At 50.6% G+C, this 17371-nt stretch overlaps 7 non-coding genes across 7 annotated transcripts; all 7 read right to left on the bottom strand.

Annotated features, from left to right (window-relative positions):
* Window positions 1-6110: 6110 nt before the first annotated feature.
* Window positions 6111-6182, bottom strand: trnap-ugg (transfer RNA proline (anticodon UGG)). Its single transcript has one exon. It is a non-coding gene; the product is annotated as a tRNA-Pro (tRNA).
* A 2115-nt stretch (window positions 6183-8297) lies between these two features.
* On the bottom strand, window positions 8298-8369 carry trnap-cgg (transfer RNA proline (anticodon CGG)). The gene has a single exon. It is a non-coding gene; the product is annotated as a tRNA-Pro (tRNA).
* A 2010-nt stretch (window positions 8370-10379) lies between these two features.
* On the bottom strand, window positions 10380-10451 carry trnap-cgg (transfer RNA proline (anticodon CGG)). Its single transcript has one exon. It is a non-coding gene; the product is annotated as a tRNA-Pro (tRNA).
* A 1034-nt stretch (window positions 10452-11485) lies between these two features.
* On the bottom strand, window positions 11486-11557 carry trnap-cgg (transfer RNA proline (anticodon CGG)). Its single transcript has one exon. It is a non-coding gene; the product is annotated as a tRNA-Pro (tRNA).
* A 1140-nt stretch (window positions 11558-12697) lies between these two features.
* trnap-cgg (transfer RNA proline (anticodon CGG)) lies at window positions 12698-12769 on the bottom strand. Its single transcript has one exon. It is a non-coding gene; the product is annotated as a tRNA-Pro (tRNA).
* A 2114-nt stretch (window positions 12770-14883) lies between these two features.
* On the bottom strand, window positions 14884-14955 carry trnap-cgg (transfer RNA proline (anticodon CGG)). The gene has a single exon. It is a non-coding gene; the product is annotated as a tRNA-Pro (tRNA).
* A 2116-nt stretch (window positions 14956-17071) lies between these two features.
* On the bottom strand, window positions 17072-17143 carry trnap-cgg (transfer RNA proline (anticodon CGG)). The gene has a single exon. It is a non-coding gene; the product is annotated as a tRNA-Pro (tRNA).
* Between the last annotated feature and the right edge of the window lie 228 nt (window positions 17144-17371).

Raw genomic sequence — 17371 nt, 5'->3', positions numbered from 1 at the left:
ATGCATTTCATACGGTCAAATTACTTTTGAGCAACTAATAAGAAGCGCGAAACGGTATGCGTTTTACTTTCGTTTTGTGCTGGAACCCGTGGATTGATTAGAGATATCAAGTACATACAAGTCATTTTTTAAATGTTGTAGTTCGTCTTGAAAAAATGTTACGAGTACATCATCTATCAACAATCACACAGGTTCTGTTTCCATATTGCGGATTTTGGTTAGGTATTATCAAATCCGATGGCGCTGTTAGTTTACTGAGTCCCATGTCACATGGTCTGTGATTGAAACCTGTAAAACTGGTTTAATTCATCACAGCCAGCACTCTTCAGGTGTGAGGGTCAAGGGGACAAGGGGATCGTGAGCTGTGTCTAGGTGAATGGTTCCCTCACGAGCTTCTTTCCAGTGACCTTGCCTGGGGGCACCGCCACCTCGTTGATCTACCAATATGCTGACGACACCAGACTGACGTTGGCGGAGATCTCGGCCATTTTAGAGGTGGTGCAGGCCTACTGCGCTGCCTCGGGCGCCAAGGTAAACTTGGAGAAGTCTGAGGTCATGCTGGTGGGGAGGGCAGACCTTGCCCCGCTCTTCGGCTACCCTTTCAGGGTTGAGACGGGTCACCTGAAGGTCCTTGGCGTCTACATTAACGCTGATGAGCAGGCCACTGGGCTTCTCCTGTGGAAGGAGAAGCTCATTAAGATGAGGGCCAATTAAATCGGTGGAGACACAGGTCCCTGACCCTAAAGGGAAGGGTCCTGCTCGTTAACACACTGTGCCTGTCCCTCTTGTGGTACCCATTGTCTGTGATGCCTCTTCCTGAACGGGTAGAGAATGAGATTAGGCAACTGGTGGTTGGATTCGTGTGGGAGGGGAAGCCTCCGCGGGTCACTCATGACATCCTTATTGGGGAAATCTCCAGGGGTGGGCTGAAGCTGTGTGATGTAGGCCTGAAGCTGAAAAGCTTTAGGCTGAAAGTAGTGAAGAAGTTCCTTGACCTGGATAATGTCAGCATTTGGAAGATTGGTATGGCAAGCTACCTCGAGACTTGCGGGGGCTTGGGGCAGGAGACCCTCCTGGTGAGGCTGACTCCGGGGTTGATAAAACATCTGCCCTCCTTTTACAGGGAGGTCCTGCTGGCGAGGGGGTAGTTCATGTCCCAGCATGTCTCCTACACGCCGGAGACCCGGGCCCAGCTTCTGGAACAGCCTCTGTTCCTCAACCCCCTGCTGGTGTCTCGATGGAACAGGCAGCTCTACGGGGCTGGCATATCCAAGGTCAAGGATCTTCTTTATGAAGTAAAGGACGGATTTCTGCCCACCCAGGCTATTGTCGACGCTGTGCGAGAGGTCGACGACGAGCTGCCTGTCAGTAAGATCCGTCAGGATTACGAGCAGCTCAAACTCGGTCTCCCGGACAGTTGGCTGGAGAAGCTCCATCTACAAGACGGGGCAGCAGGCCCGGGCTGGCCGGAGCTGAGGGTGAAGTGGGGGGACCGTGGGGTGGACCTCCTGGGGTGCACCACCAGCATGTTCTACAGGCTGATGATGGCGAAACGCTTCAGAGTGCCGGTCTCAGAGGTGTTCTGGGGTAAGATCTTCCCCCAGCTCGAGCCAGGGCGTACTTGATGGTTCTGCTGGATTGTCTGTTTCGCTCTGTTCGAGGAGCTGTTCTTGACGGGGTGCCCTAGAAAGAGCTGTTCCTCTTTGGGTACCGCGGGTCTGAGGGGGGGGGGGGGGTTAATGCCATTTTAGTGAACCTCCTCCTCAGCCTAACGAGGACAGCTGTCTGGGAGAGGAGGAACCTCATGATGTACAATGGCCTGAAGCCAGACCTTGTCAGGCTGTACATTGCCAGGGTGAAGGGCTGCTTCTCTTTCAGCCTGGACTACTGCAGGGCTGAAAGGCAGATGGCCGACTTTCGCAGGATCTTCTTAAACAATAACATCTTTGTGGACCTGCGGGAGGAAGGCTTGTACTTCCGGCTCTGAGATGGGGGTGTCTTTGAACAAAAGACACACACGGCTCCACCCTTTTCCACCCCTGAATAGAATTGGACAGTTGAATAGCATTTAATTCACATCGAATAGCATTGGTCCCTGACTAGCATTGGTGAAGCTCAGCAGTGGGCCACTGGGCACGATTTCCCACCGTTTCCATAGTGTAGTGGTTATCACGTTAGCCTCACACGTGCAATGTCCCCAGTTCAAAACAGAGCAGCTTTTTTTGTTGCCACGCACACTGTTTGGGGATTCGCCTATGCACTGTGATCGAACAGACCCACTCACCTCTTAGTGTGGCGGGATCTGCACAGTGCATGTCGCAGCGCTTTCTGCTTTCACTTCAATGTGCCTCCTGATGTCGAGTCGTGTGCTGTGCAGAGGCTCTGAAAGCGAGAGCAATGAAAAGGTGCACAGTGCTGTGAAAGAAAACACAGAGAAATGAAAGGCAGTCCTTTCTCTAAGACGGGGGTAAAGTTAGCTTGAAGTTCGAAAACGATTTTGGCACGCCTGTAGTGCTTTCGGGAAATCTCTTAGAGTTACAAAAACACTTGCTTTGTGTATAAAATGCATTGTGAATGCTTTCTCAGCCTTCACTTTGTCATTTTTATGACTTTTTTTTACCACGCTCAAATATTGTTTTGTCCATATCTTCACAATGGAAGCACAGAACGTCTTCAAACCAAATGCATTTAAAAGACCACAACTTCTGGAAATTTCCACATTCTCTACATCAAACTTTCAGTGAGCTAATTTAGTTTTTCATTGATGCATAATTATGCACTAACTGGAACCCGGGGGACCGCTGTGTGCACATGTTCACAATGCGAGAAATACTGTTCAATACGGCTTCATGCGAAAAACCCGTATATTACCTTAGGAAGCAGAACAGTGCAGTCTCCAATTACCCAGACTGTAAGATGACAAGATGAGTTGATGGAAAGAGCACAAAAGTTCAGCTCGTACAATAGGCAACGAAGGTCCCAGCGTCGTCATCGCACTTGAAAGGACTGCCTTGCAGACCAAGGGCAGTGGGCAGTGCCCGGTAAGAGGGGCAGAGGCGGTAAGACATGATGCCGAGAAGCATGAACCAAGGGGGATGAGCTCAAATGTTAGAGCGCTCGCTTAGCATGCGAGAGGTAGCGGGATTGATGCCCGCATCCTCCAGGTCTGAGTTTAGAGCTCCAGGAGCCTGGTGCTCTCATTTAGCCTCTGTGACTTCTGACAGGTGCTCCTCCGTTGCGGAGAGAATGTCCTTCAATTGTCAAGCGTTGAAGGGCCACACCTCCTTCCCAACCTCAGTCTGCACTGAGTGCGTCTCCGGCATTTTCTCGTCCAATTTGTCAGCTTAGCAAGTGAAAAGTATATCCGAGTGAAAACAGTGCTGATAATACTCTCAGGAATTGTTAGAAGACGTGCTTTTGATCATCGATTGCTTAACAATCACATTCGTTCGACTTGAGCAATCAAGCTCGTAGTTTTCCTTCAAATCTTGAAAGCTCTCAGTGAGAACATCATAGGCTGCAGGACGCCCCGTAACTTGATTACTTCAACAGAAAGAAGAGCAGACGACTCCACAAATATGCGAGGCGCAGAGAGCGCAAGGCGAGCCGCACACGTTTCGGTGGCTGAGAGAGGGCAGTTCTTGCTTCTGCATTTCCCAAGTAAGGACGCATGACAACAAGCGATGGCGGTGCTCATCTACGACACAGTGGTGATGAGTTTTCAGTACGTGTTCTTTTGAACGAGCAATGAGGTTGCCGCCTCGGACAGCTGACTGCACGCTCTCATTGTGCCACGTGATGAGAATTCACCAGGCTCGTTCAGTCATTAGTCACATTCCATCGTTTGCCATAAGCAGATGCTACGAAGTGATGTGGATATCAGTTCCCAGTCTTGTGGAAGAGGAGGAAAAGAGCACACAAGGGCTCATCAAGGAGTTGAACCCTGGACCTCTCGCACCCTAAGCGAGAATCATACCACTAGACCAACGAGCCACAGCAGCACTTTCCATTTCAATCTGTCAGCGAGCTTGAGGATGGGGGAGAGGCATCATTCGCTCGTCCAGTCAGACCTTCATCAATATGTCAAGAAAGCCGCAATTACACGACTGCCTTGTAGACGAAGGGCAGTGAACTGTGCCCGGTAAGAGGGGAACAAGCGGCACTAGGTGACGCCGAGGCATAAGCCCCAGCGAGGGGGGTTGGTTTGTATGGTACAGCGCTTGCTTTGCATGTGGGAGGTAGCAGGATCAATTCCCGCATCCTCCAGGTGTGTGCTTAGAGCTTGATGTGCCAAAAGGTGTCCTTTAGCCTGTGGTCACGCCTTGCATGGAGAGCATCGTGCAGCTGTCAAGCGTTTCGCAGCCACGCCCCCTTTTCATCTTCTCTCTGGCTTAAGCGTCACTCCGCCCCTCTCTCTTGACATTTCATGTCAGCATGTCAGAAGTCCGAGTGACATTTTTAATGGCTGAGTGAGGGCACGATGCTGAAGCAGAGAGGCCACTTCAGCCAGAGAGACTTGTGCTAGGTGAGATCTGAAAGACGGACTCACAACAGAAACAGACCAAAAATGTATCGGTGAGATCAAAAGGCAAATGCAACATTCAGCAGAGGGCGTCTAAAGATTAGGGAACGGGCGACTGAAATCCATGTGAGGCAAACTTTCCGGTTTGTGTCCTGCAGCTGGGTTTGTTGGCGTAATTGGTAGTGCGTCAGTCTCGTCATCTGAAGGGCCTGAGTTTGATCCTCACACGGGGCAGGGCTGCTTCCTCTCTTGCTCTATTCAAACACTTGCGGCAACTGTTCGCTCATAACCACGTCTGGAATGCGTGACCTTTACACGGGCGAGAAGCAACGCCGCATCCCTTTTCTAAAGAACATTCACATTCAGAAATAAGTCAAGAAATTTACCATTACTTTCGCTCGCACTGCTGTCAGCCTGCCCATGTTGCCAAAGAAAGATTCACTCGGCGTCAACATGACAGAACAGCGATCACTTGAAAACAATGTTCCACACTCCGTAAGCAAGAACTTCAGTGTTTGCAGTCACCCGATATGCCGATAGTCAAAGGAGCGCAAGACACGAAGCGTCAAAAGACAAGATGAGTTGATGGAAAGAGCGTTGAATTGATGAGCACAAAAGTTCAGCTCGTACAATAGGCAACGAAGGTCCCAGCGTCGTCATCGCACTTGAAAGGACTGCCTTGCAGACCAAGGGCAGTGGGCGGTGCCCGGTAAGAGGGGCAGAGGCGGTAAGACATGATGCCGAGAAGCATGAAGCGAGGAGGATGAGCTCAAATGGTAGAGCGCTCGCTTAGCATGCCAGAGGTAGCGGGATTGATGCCCGCATCCTCCAGGTCTGAGTTTAGAGCTCTAGGAGCCTGGTGCTCTCATTTAGCCTCTGTGACTTCTGACAGGTGCTCCTCCGTTGCGGAGAGAATGTCCTTCAATTGTCAAGCGTTGAAGGGCCACACCTCCTTCCCAACCTCAGTCTGCACTGAGTGCGTCTCCGGCATTTTCTCGTCCAATTTGTCAGCTTAGCAAGTGAAAAGTATATCCGAGTGAAAACAGTGCTGATAATACTCTCAGGAATTGTTAGAAGACGTGCTTTTGATCATCGATTGCTTAACAATCACATTCGTTCGACTTGAGCAATCAAGCTTGTAGTTTTCCTTCAAATCTTGAAAGCTCTCAGTGAGAACATCATAGGCTGCAGGACGCCCCGTAACTTGATTACTTCAACAGAAAGAAGAGCAGACAGCTCCACAAATATGCGAGGCGCAGAGAGCGCAAGGCGAGCCGCACACGTTTCGGTGGCTGAGAGAGGGCAGTTTTTGCTTCTGCATTTCCCAAGTAAGGACGCATGACAACAAGCGATCGCGGTGCTCATCTACGACATAGTGGTGATGAGTTTTCAGTACGTGTTCTTTTGAACGAGCAATGAGGTTGCCGCCTCGGACAGCTGACTGCACGCTCTCATTGTGCCACGTGATGAGAATTCACCAGGCTCGTTCAGTCATTAGTCACATTCCATCGTTTGCCATAAGCAGACGCTGCGAAGTGATTGGATATCAGTTCCCAGTCTTGCGGAAGAGGAGTAAAAGAGCACACAAGGGCTCGTCCGGGAGTTGAACCCGGGACCTCTCGCACCCAAAGCGAGAATCATACCACTAGACCAACGAGCCACAGCAGCACTTTCCATTTCAATCTGTCGCGAGCTTGAGGATGGGGGAGAGGCATCATTCGCTCGTCCAGTCAGACCTTCATCAATAAGTCAAGAAAGCCGCAATTACACGACTGCCTTGTAGACGAAGGGCAGTGAACTGTGCCCGGTAAGAGGGGAACAAGCGGCACTAGGTGACGCCGAGGCATAAGCCCCAGCGAGGGGGGTTGGTTTGTATGGTACAGCGCTTGCTTTGCATGTGGGAGGTAGCAGGATCAATTCTCACATCCTCCAGGTGTGTGGTTAGAGCTTGATGTGCCAAAAGGTGTCCTTTAGCCTGTGGTCACGCCTTGCATGGAGAGCATCGTGCAGCTGTCAAGCGTTTCGCAGCCACGCCCCCTTTTCATCTTCTCTCTGGCTTAAGCGTCTCTGCCACTCTCTCTTGACATTTCATGTCAGCTTGTCAGAAGTCCGAGTGACAATTTTAATGGCTGAGTGAGGGCACGATGCTGAAGCAGAGAAGCCACTTCAGCCAGAGAGACTTGTGCTAGGTGAGATCTGAAAGACGGACTCACAACAGAAACAGACCAAAAATGTATGGGTGAGATCAAAAGGCAAATGCAACATTCAGCAGAGGGCGTCTAAAGATTAGGGAACGGGCGACTGAAATCCATGTGAGGCAAACTTTCCGGTGTGTGTCCTGCAGCTGGGTTTGTTGGCGTAATTGGTAGTGCGTCAGTCTCGTCATCTGAAGGGCTTGAGATTGATCCTCACACGGGGCAGGGCTGCTTCCTCTCTTGCTCTTTTCAAACACTTGCGGTAACTGTTCGCTCATAACCACGTCTGGAATGCGTGACCTTTACACGGGCGAGAAGCAACACCGCATCCCTTTTCTAAAGAACATTCACATTCAGAAATAAGTCAAGAAATTTGCCATTACTTTCGCTCGCACTGCTGTCAGCCTGCCCATGTTGCCAAAGAAAGATTCACTCGGCGTCAACATGACAGAACAGCGATCACTTGAAAACAATGTTCCACACTCCGTAAGCAAGAACTTCAGTGTTTGCAGTCACCCGATATGCCGATAGTCAAAGGAGCGCAAAACACGAAGCGTCAAAAGACAAGATGAGTTGATGGAAAGAGCGTTGAATTGATGAGCACAAAAGTTCAGCTCGTACAATAGGCAACGAAGGTCCCAGCGTCGTCATCGCACTTGAAAGGACTGCCTTGCAGACCAAGGGCAGTGGGCGGTGCCCGGTAAGAGGGGCAGAGGCGGTAAGACATGATGCCAAGAAGCATGAATTGAGGGGGATGAGCTTAAATGGTAGAGCGCTCGCTTAGCATGCGAGAGGTAGCGGGATTGATGCCCGCATCCTCCAGGTCTGAGTTTAGAGCTCCAGGAGCCTGGTGCTCTCATTTAGCCTCTGTGACTTCTGACAGGTGCTCCTCCGTTGCGGAGAGAATGTCCTTCAATTGTCAAGCGTTGAAGGGCCACACCTCCTTCCCAACCTCAGTCTGCACTGAGTGCGTCTCCGGCATTTTCTCGTCCAATTTGTCAGCTTAGCAAGTGAAAAGTATATCCGAGTGAAAACAGTGCTGATAATACTCTCAGCAATTGTTAGAAGACGTGCTTTTGATCATCGATTGCTTAACAATCACATTCGTTCGACTTGAGCAATCAAGCTCGTAGTTTTCCTTCAAATCTTGAAAGCTCTCAGTGAGAACATCATAGGCTGCAGGACGCCCCGTAACTTGATTACTTCAACAGAAAGAAGAGCAGACAGCTCCACAAATATGCGAGGCGCAGAGAGCGCAAGGCGAGCTGCACACGTTTCGGTGGCTGAGAGAGGGCAGTTTTTGCTTCTGCATTTCCCAAGTAAGGACGCATGACAACAAGCGATCGCGGTGCTCATCTACGACATAGTGGTGATGAGTTTTCAGTACGTGTTCTTTTGAACGAGCAATGAAGTTGCCGCCTCGGACAGCTGACTGCACACTCTCATTGTGCCACGTGATGAGAATTCACCAGGCTTGTTCAGTCATTAGTCACATTCCATCGTTTGCCATAAGCAGACGCTGCGAAGTGATGTGGATATCAGTTCCCAGTCTTGTGGAAGAGGAGGAAAAGAGCACACAAGGGCTCGTCCGGGAGGTGAACCCGGGACCTCTCACACCCGAAGCGAGAATCATACCACTAGACCAACGAGCCACAGCAGCACTTTCCATTTCAATCTGTCGCGAGCTTGAGGATGGGGGAGAGGCGTCATTCGCTCGTCCAGTCAGACCTTCATCAATAAGTCAAGAAAGCCGCAATTACACGACTGCCTTGTAGACGAAGGGCAGTGAACTGTGCCCGGTAAGAGGGGAACAAGCGGCACTAGGTGACGCCGAGGCATAAGCCCCAGCGAGGGGGGTTGGTTTGTATGGTACAGCGTTTGCTTTGCATGTGGGAGGTAGCAGGATCAATTCCCGCATCCTCCAGGTGTGTGCTTAGAGCTTGATGTGCCAAAAGGTGTCCTTTAGCCTGTGGTCACGCCTTGCAGGGAGAGCATCGTGCAGCTGTCAAGCGTTTCGCAGCCACGCCCCCTTTTCATCTTCTCTCTGGCTTAAGCGTCTCCGCCACTCTCTCTTGACATTTCATGTCAGCTTGTCAGTTGTCCGAGTGACAATTTTAATGGCTGAGTGATGGCACTATGCTGAAGCAGAGAGGCCACTTCAGCCAGAGAGACTTGTGCTAGGTGAGATCTGAAAGACGGACTCACAACAGAAACAGACCAAAAATGTATGGGTGAGATCAAAAGGCAAATGCAACATTCAGCAGAGGGCGTCTAAAGATAAGGGAACAGGCGACTGAAATCCATGTGAGGCAAACTTTCCGGTGTGTGTCCTGCAGCTGGGTTTGTTGGCGTAATTGGTAATGCGTCAGTCTCGTCATCTGAAGGGCCTGAGTTTGATCCTCACACGGGGCAGGGCTGCTTCCTCTCTTGCTCTTTTCAAACACTTGCGGCAACTGTTCGCTCATAACCACGTCTGGAATGCGTGACCTTTACATGGGCGAGAAGCAACGCCGCATCCCTTTTCTAAAGAACATTCACATTCAGAAATAAGTCAAGAAATTTGCCATTACTTTCGCTCGCACTGCTGTCAGCCTGCCCATGTTGACCAAAGAAAGATTCACTCGGCGTCAACATGACAGAACAGCGATCACTTGAAAACAATGTTCCACACTCCGTAAGCAAGAACTTCAGTGTTTGCAGTCACCCGATATGCCGATAGTCAAAGGAGCGCAAAACACGAAGCGTCAAAAGACAAGATGAGTTGATGGAAAGAGCGTTGAATTGAGGAGCACAAAAGTTCAGCTCGTACAATAGGCAACGAAGATCCCAGCGTCGTCATCGTACTTGAAAGGACTGCCTTGCAGACCAAGGGCAGTGGGCGGTGCCCGGTAAGAGGGGCAGAGGCGGTAAGACATGATGCCGAGAAGCATGAAGCGAGGAGGATGAGCTCAAATGGTAGAGCGCTCGCTTAGCATGCCAGAGGTAGCGGGATTGATGCCCGCATCCTCCAGGTCTGAGTTTAGAGCTCCAGGAGCCTGGTGCTCTCATTTAGCCTCTGTGACTTCTGACAGGTGCTCCTCCGTTGCGGAGAGAATGTCCTTCAATTGTCAAGCGTTGAAGGGCCACACCTCCTTCCCAACCTCAGTCTGCACTGAGTGCGTCTCCGGCATTTTCTCGTCCAATTTGTCAGCTTAGCAAGTGAAAAGTATATCCGAGTGAAAACAGTGCTGATAATACTCTCAGGAATTGTTAGAAGACGTGCTTTTGATCATCGATTGCTTAACAATCACATTCGTTCGACTTGAGCAATCAAGCTCGTAGTTTTCCTTCAAATCTTGAAAGCTCTCAGTGAGAACATCATAGGCTGCAGGACGCCCCGTAACTTGATTACTTCAACAGAAAGAAGAGCAGACAGCTCCACAAATATGCGAGGCGCAGAGAGCAGATAGTGGTGATGAGTTTTCAGTACGTGTTCTTTTGAACGAGCAATGAGGTTGACGCCTCGGACAGCTGACTGCACGCTCTCATTGTGCCACGTGATGAGAATTCACCAGGCTCGTTCAGTCATTAGTCACATTCCATTGTTTGCCATAAGCAGACGCTGCGAAGTGATGTGGATATCAGTTCCCAGTCTTGTGGAAGAGGAGGAAAAGAGCACACAAGGGCTCGTCCGGGAGTTGAACCCGGGACCTCTCGCACCCGAAGCGAGAATCATACCACTAGACCAACGAGCCACAGCAACACTTTCCATTTCAATCTGTCGCGAGCTTGAGGATGGGGGAGAGGCGTCATTCGCTCGTCCAGTCAGACCTTCATCAATAAGTCAAGAAAGCCGCAATTACACGACTGCCTTGTAGAGAAGGGCAGTGAACTGTGCCCGGTAAGAGGGGAACAAGCGGCACTAGGTGACGCCGAGGCATAAGCCCCAGCGAGGGGGGTTGGTTTGTATGGTACAGCGTTTGCTTTTTATGTGGGAGGTAGCAGGATCAATTCCCGCATCCTCCAGGTGGCGGTAAGACATGATGCCGAGAAGCATGAAGCGAGGAGGATGAGCTCAAATGGTAGAGCGCTCGCTTAGCATGCCAGAGGTAGCGGGATTGATGCCCGCATCCTCCAGGTCTGAGTTTAGAGCTCCAGGAGCCTGGTGCTCTCATTTAGCCTCTGTGACTTCTGACAGGTGCTCCTCCGTTGCGGAGAGAATGTCCTTCAATTGTCAAGCGTTGAAGGGCCACACCTCCTTCCCAACCTCAGTCTGCACTGAGTGCGTCTCCGGCATTTTCTCGTCCAATTTGTCAGCTTAGCAAGTGAAAAGTATATCCGAGTGAAAACAGTGCTGATAATACTCTCAGGAATTGTTAGAAGACGTGCTTTTGATCATCGATTGCTTAACAATCACATTCGTTCGACTTGAGCAATCAAGCTCGTACTTTTCCTTCAAATCTTGAAAGCTCTCAGTGAGAACATCATAGGCTGCAGGACGCCCCGTAACTTGATTACTTCAACAGAAAGAAGAGCAGACAGCTCCACAAATATGCGAGGCGCAGAGAGCAGATAGTGGTGATGAGTTTTCAGTACGTGTTCTTTTGAACGAGCAATGAGGTTGCCGCCTCGGACAGCTGACTGCACGCTCTCATTGTGCCACGTGATGAGAATTCACCAGGCTCGTTCAGTCATTAGTCACATTCCATTGTTTGCCATAAGCAGACGCTGCGAAGTGATGTGGATATCAGTTCCCAGTCTTGTGGAAGAGGAGGAAAAGAGCACACAAGGGCTCGTCCGGGAGTTGAATCCGGGACCTCTCGCACCCGAAGCGAGAATCATACCACTAGACCAACGAGCCACAGCAGCACTTTCCATTTCAATCTGTCGCGAGCTTGAGGATGGGGGAGAGGCGTCATTCGCTCGTCCAGTCAGACCTTCATCAATAAGTCAAGAAAGCCGCAATTACACGACTGCCTTGTAGAGAAGGGCAGTGAACTGTGCCCGGTAAGAGGGGAACAAGCGGCACTAGGTGACGCCGAGGCATAAGCCCCAGCGAGGGGGGTTGGTTTGTATGGTACAGCGTTTGCTTTTTATGTGGGAGGTAGCAGGATCAATTCCCGCATCCTCCAGGTGGCGGTAAGACATGATGCCGAGAAGCATGAAGCGAGGAGGATGAGCTCAAATGGTAGAGCGCTCGCTTAGCATGCCAGAGGTAGCGGGATTGATGCCCGCATCCTCCAGGTCTGAGTTTAGAGCTCCAGGAGCCTGGTGCTCTCATTTAGCCTCTGTGACTTCTGACAGGTGCTCCTCCGTTGCGGAGAGAATGTCCTTCAATTGTCAAGCGTTGAAGGGCCACACCTCCTTCCCAACCTCAGTCTGCACTGAGTGCGTCTCCGGCATTTTCTCGTCCAATTTGTCAGCTTAGCAAGTGAAAAGTATATCCGAGTGAAAACAGTGCTGATAATACTCTCAGGAATTGTTAGAAGACGTGCTTTTGATCATCGATTGCTTAACAATCACATTCGTTCGACTTGAGCAATCAAGCTCGTACTTTTCCTTCAAATCTTGAAAGCTCTCAGTGAGAACATCATAGGCTGCAGGACGCCCCGTAACTTGATTACTTCAACAGAAAGAAGAGCAGACAGCTCCACAAATATGCGAGGCGCAGAGAGCGCAAGGCGAGCCGCACACGTTTCGGTGGCTGAGAGAGGGCAGTTTAAGCTTCTGCATTTCCCAAGTAAGGACGCATGACAACAAGCGATCGCGGTGCTCATCTACGACATAGTGGTGATGAGTTTTCAGTACGTGTTCTTTTGAACGAGCAATGAGGTTGCCGCCTCGGACAGCTGACTGCACGCTCTCATTGTGCCACGTGATGAGAATTCACCAGGCTCGTTCAGTCATTAGTCACATTCCATTGTTTGCCATAAGCAGACGCTGCGAAGTGATGTGGATATCAGTTCCCAGTCTTGTGGAAGAGGAGGAAAAGAGCACACAAGGGCTCGTCCGGGAGTTGAACCCGGGACCTCTCGCACCCGAAGCGAGAATCATACCACTAGACCAACGAGCCACAGCAGCACTTTCCATTTCAATCTGTCGCGAGCTTGAGGATGGGGGAGAGGCGTCATTCGCTCGTCCAGTCAGACCTTCATCAATAAGTCAAGAAAGCCGCAATTACACGACTGCCTTGTAGAGAAGGGCAGTGAACTGTGCCCGGTAAGAGGGGAACAAGCGGCACTAGGTGACGCCGAGGCATAAGCCCCAGCGAGGGGGGTTGGTTTGTATGGTACAGCGTTTGCTTTTTATGTGGGAGGTAGCAGGATCAATTCCCGCATCCTCCAGGTGTGTGCTTAGAGCTTAATGTGCCAAAAGGTGTCCTTTAGCCTGTGGTCACGCCTTGCAGGGAGAGCATCGTGCAGCCGTCAAGCGTTTCGCAGCCACGCCCCCTTTTCATCTTCTCTCTGGCTTAAGCGTCTCCGCCACTCTCTCTTGACATTTCATGTCAGCTTGTCAGAAGTCCGAGTGACAATTTTAATGGCTGAGTGAGGGCACGATGCTGAAGCAGAGAGGCCACTTCAGCCAGAGAGACTTGTGCTAGGTGAGATCTGAAAGACGGACTCACAACAGAAACAGACCAAAAATGTATGGGTGAGATCAAAAGGGAAATGCAACATTCAGCAGAGGGCGTCTAAAGATTAGGGAACGGGCGACTGAAATCCATGTGAGGCAAACTTTCCGGTGTGTGTCCTGCAGCTGGGTTTGTTGGCGTAATTGGTAGTGCGTCAGTCTCGTCATCTGAAGGGCCTGAGTTTGATCCTCACACGGGGCAGGGCTGCTTCCTCTCTTGCTCTTTTCAAACACTTGCGGCAACTGTTCGCTCATAACCACGTCTGGAATGCGTGACCTTTACACGGGCGAGAAGCAACGCCGCATCCCTTTTCTAAAGAACATTTACATTCAGAAATAAGTCAAGAAATTTGCCATTACTTTCGCTCGCAATGCTGTCAGCCTGCCCATGTTGCCAAAGAAAGATTCACTCGGCGTCAACATGACAGAACAGCGATCACTTGAAAACAATGTTCCACACTCCGTAAGCAAGAACTTCAGTGTTTGCAGTCACCCGATATGCCGATAGTCAAAGGAGCGCAAAACACGAAGCGTCAAAAGACAAGATGAGTTGATGGAAAGAGCGTTGAATTGATGAGCACAAAAGTTCAGCTCGTACAATAGGCACCGAAGGTCCCAGCGTCGTCATCGCACTTGAAAGGACTGCCTTGCAGACCAAGGGCAGTGGGCGGTGCTCGGTAAGAGGGGCAGAGGCGGTAAGACATGATGCCGAGAAGCATGAAGCGAGGAGGATGAGCTCAAATGGTAGAGCGCTCGCTTAGCATGCCAGAGGTAGCGGGATTGATGCCCGCATCCTCCAGGTCTGAGTTTAGAGCTCCAGGAGCCTGGTGCTCTCATTTAGCCTCTGTGACTTCTGACAGGTGCTCCTCCGTTGCGGAGAGAATGTCCTTCAATTGTCAAGCGTTGAAGGGCCACACCTCCTTCCCAACCTCAGTCTGCACTGAGTGCGTCTCCGGCATTTTCTCGTCCAATTTGTCAGCTTAGCAAGTGAAAAGTATATCCGAGTGAAAACAGTGCTGATAATACTCTCAGGAATTGTTAGAAGACGTGCTTTTGATCATCGATTGCTTAACAATCACATTCGTTCGACTTGAGCAATCAAGCTCGTACTTTTCCTTCAAATCTTGAAAGCTCTCAGTGAGAACATCATAGGCTGCAGGACGCCCCGTAACTTGATTACTTCAACAGAAAGAAGAGCAGACAGCTCCACAAATATGCAAGGCGCAGAGAGCGCAAGGCGAGCCGCACACGTTTCGGTGGCTGAGAGAGGGCAGTTTAAGCTTCTGCATTTCCCAAGTAAGGACGCATGACAACAAGCGATCACGGTGCTCATCTACGACATAGTGGTGATGAGTTTTCAGTACGTGTTCTTTTGAACGAGCAATGAGGATGCCGCCTCGGACAGCTGACTGCACGCTCTCATTGTGCCACGTGATGAGAATTCACCAGGCTCGTTCAGTCATTAGTCACATTCCATTGTTTGCCATAAGCAGACGCTGCGAAGTGATGTGGATATCAGTTCCCAGTCTTGTGGAAGAGGAGGAAAAGAGCACACAAGGGCTCGTCCGGGAGTTGAACCCGGGACCTCTCGCACCCGAAGCGAGAATCATACCACTAGACCAACGAGCCACAGCAGCACTTTCCATTTCAATCTGTCGCGAGCTTGAGGATGGGGGAGAGGCGTCATTCGCTCGTCCAGTCAGACCTTCATCAATAAGTCAAGAAAGCCGCAATTACACGACTGCCTTGTAGACGAAGGGCAGTGAACTGTGCCCGGTAAGAGGGGAACAAGCGGCACTAGGTGACGCCGAGGCATAAGCCCCAGCGAGGGGGGTTGGTTTGTATGGTACAGCGTTTGCTTTGCATGTGGGAGGTAGCAGGATCAATTCCCGCATCCTCCAGGTGTGTGCTTAGAGCTTGATGTGCCAAAAGGTGTCCTTTAGCCTGTGGTCACGCCTTGCAGGGAGAGCATCGTGCAGCTGTCAAGCGTTTCGCAGCCACGCCCCCTTTTCATCTTCTCTCTGGCTTAAGCGTCTCCGCCACTCTCTCTTGACATTTCATGTCAGCTTGTCAGTTGTCCGAGTGACAATTTTAATGGCTGAGTGATGGCACTATGCTGAAGCAGAGAGGCCACTTCAGCCAGAGAGACTTGTGCTAGGTGAGATCTGAAAGACGGACTCACAACAGAAACAGACCAAAAATGTATGGGTGAGATCAAAAGGCAAATGCAACATTCAGCAGAGGGCGTCTAAAGATAAGGGAACAGGCGACTGAAATCCATGTGAGGCAAACTTTCCCGTGTGTGTCCTGCAGCTGGGTTTGTTGGCGTAATTGGTAATGCGTCAGTCTCGTCATCTGAAGGGCCTGAGTTTGATCCTCACACGGGGCAGGGCTGCTTCCTCTCTTGCTCTTTTCAAACACTTGCGGCAACTGTTCGCTCATAACCACGTCTGGAATGCGTGACCTTTACATGGGCGAGAAGCAACGCCGCATCCCTTTTCTAAAGAACATTCACATTCAGAAATAAGTCAAGAAATTTGCCATTACTTTCGCTCGCACTGCTGTCAGCCTGCCCATGTTGACCAAAGAAAGATTCACTCGGCGTCAACATGACAGAACAGCGATCACTTGAAAACAATGTTCCACACTCCGTAAGCAAGAACTTCAGTGTTTGCAGTCACCCGATATGCCGATAGTCAAAGGAGCGCAAAACACGAAGCGTCAAAAGACAAGATGAGTTGATGGAAAGAGCGTTGAATTGAGGAGCACAAAAGTTCAGCTCGTACAATAGGCAACGAAGATCCCAGCGTCGTCATCGTACTTGAAAGGACTGCCTTGCAGACCAAGGGCAGTGGGCGGTGCCCGGTAAGAGGGGCAGAGGCGGTAAGACATGATGCCGAGAAGCATGAAGCGAGGAGGATGAGCTCAAATGGTAGAGCGCTCGCTTAGCATGCCAGAGGTAGCGGGATTGATGCCCGCATCCTCCAGGTCTGAGTTTAGAGCTCCAGGAGCCTGGTGCTCTCATTTAGCCTCTGTGACTTCTGACAGGTGCTCCTCCGTTGCGGAGAGAATGTCCTTCAATTGTCAAGCGTTGAAGGGCCACACCTCCTTCCCAACCTCAGTCTGCACTGAGTGCGTCTCCGGCATTTTCTCGTCCAATTTGTCAGCTTAGCAAGTGAAAAGTATATCCGAGTGAAAACAGTGCTGATAATACTCTCAGGAATTGTTAGAAGACGTGCTTTTGATCATCGATTGCTTAACAATCACATTCGTTCGACTTGAGCAATCAAGCTCGTAGTTTTCCTTCAAATCTTGAAAGCTCTCAGTGAGAACATCATAGGCTGCAGGACGCCCCGTAACTTGATTACTTCAACAGAAAGAAGAGCAGACAGCTCCACAAATATGCGAGGCGCAGAGAGCGCAAGGCGAGCCGCACACGTTTCGGTGGCTGAGAGAGGGCAGTTCTTGCTTCTGCATTTCCCAAGTAAGGACGCATGACAACAAGCGATCGCGGTGCTCATCTACGACACAGTGGTGATGAGTTTTCAGTACGTGTTCTTTTGAACGAGCAATGAGGTTGCCGCCTCGGACAGCTGACTGCACGCTCTCATTGTGCCACGTGATGAGAATTCACCAGGCTCGTTCAGTCATTAGTCACATTCCATCGTTTGCCATAAGCAGACGCTGCGAAGTGATGTGGATATCAGTTCCCAGTCTTGTGGAAGAGGAGGAAAAGAGCACACAAGGGCTCGTCCAGGAGTTGAACCCGGGACCTCTCGCACCCGAAGCGAGAATCATACCACTAGACCAACGAGCCACAGCAGCACTTTCCATTTCAATCTGTCGCGAGCTTGAGGATGGGGGAGAGGCGTCATTCGCTCGTCCAGTCAGACCTTCATCAATAAGTCAAGAAAGCCGCAATTACACGACTGCCTTGTAGACGAAGGGCAGTGAACTGTGCCCGGTAAGAGGGGAACAAGCGGCACTAGGTGACGCCGAGGCATAAGCCCCAGCGAGGGGGGTTGGTTTGTATGGTACAGTGTTT

This window comes from Lepisosteus platostomus, chromosome 5 (assembly GCF_059453375.1).
Source record: "Lepisosteus platostomus isolate fLepPlt1 chromosome 5, fLepPlt1.hap1, whole genome shotgun sequence".
NCBI classification, from domain to species: Eukaryota; Metazoa; Chordata; class Actinopteri; order Semionotiformes; family Lepisosteidae; genus Lepisosteus; species Lepisosteus platostomus.
The sequence above is the reverse complement of the archived record's forward strand: the minus strand, read 5'-3'. Positions and strand labels throughout refer to the sequence as shown.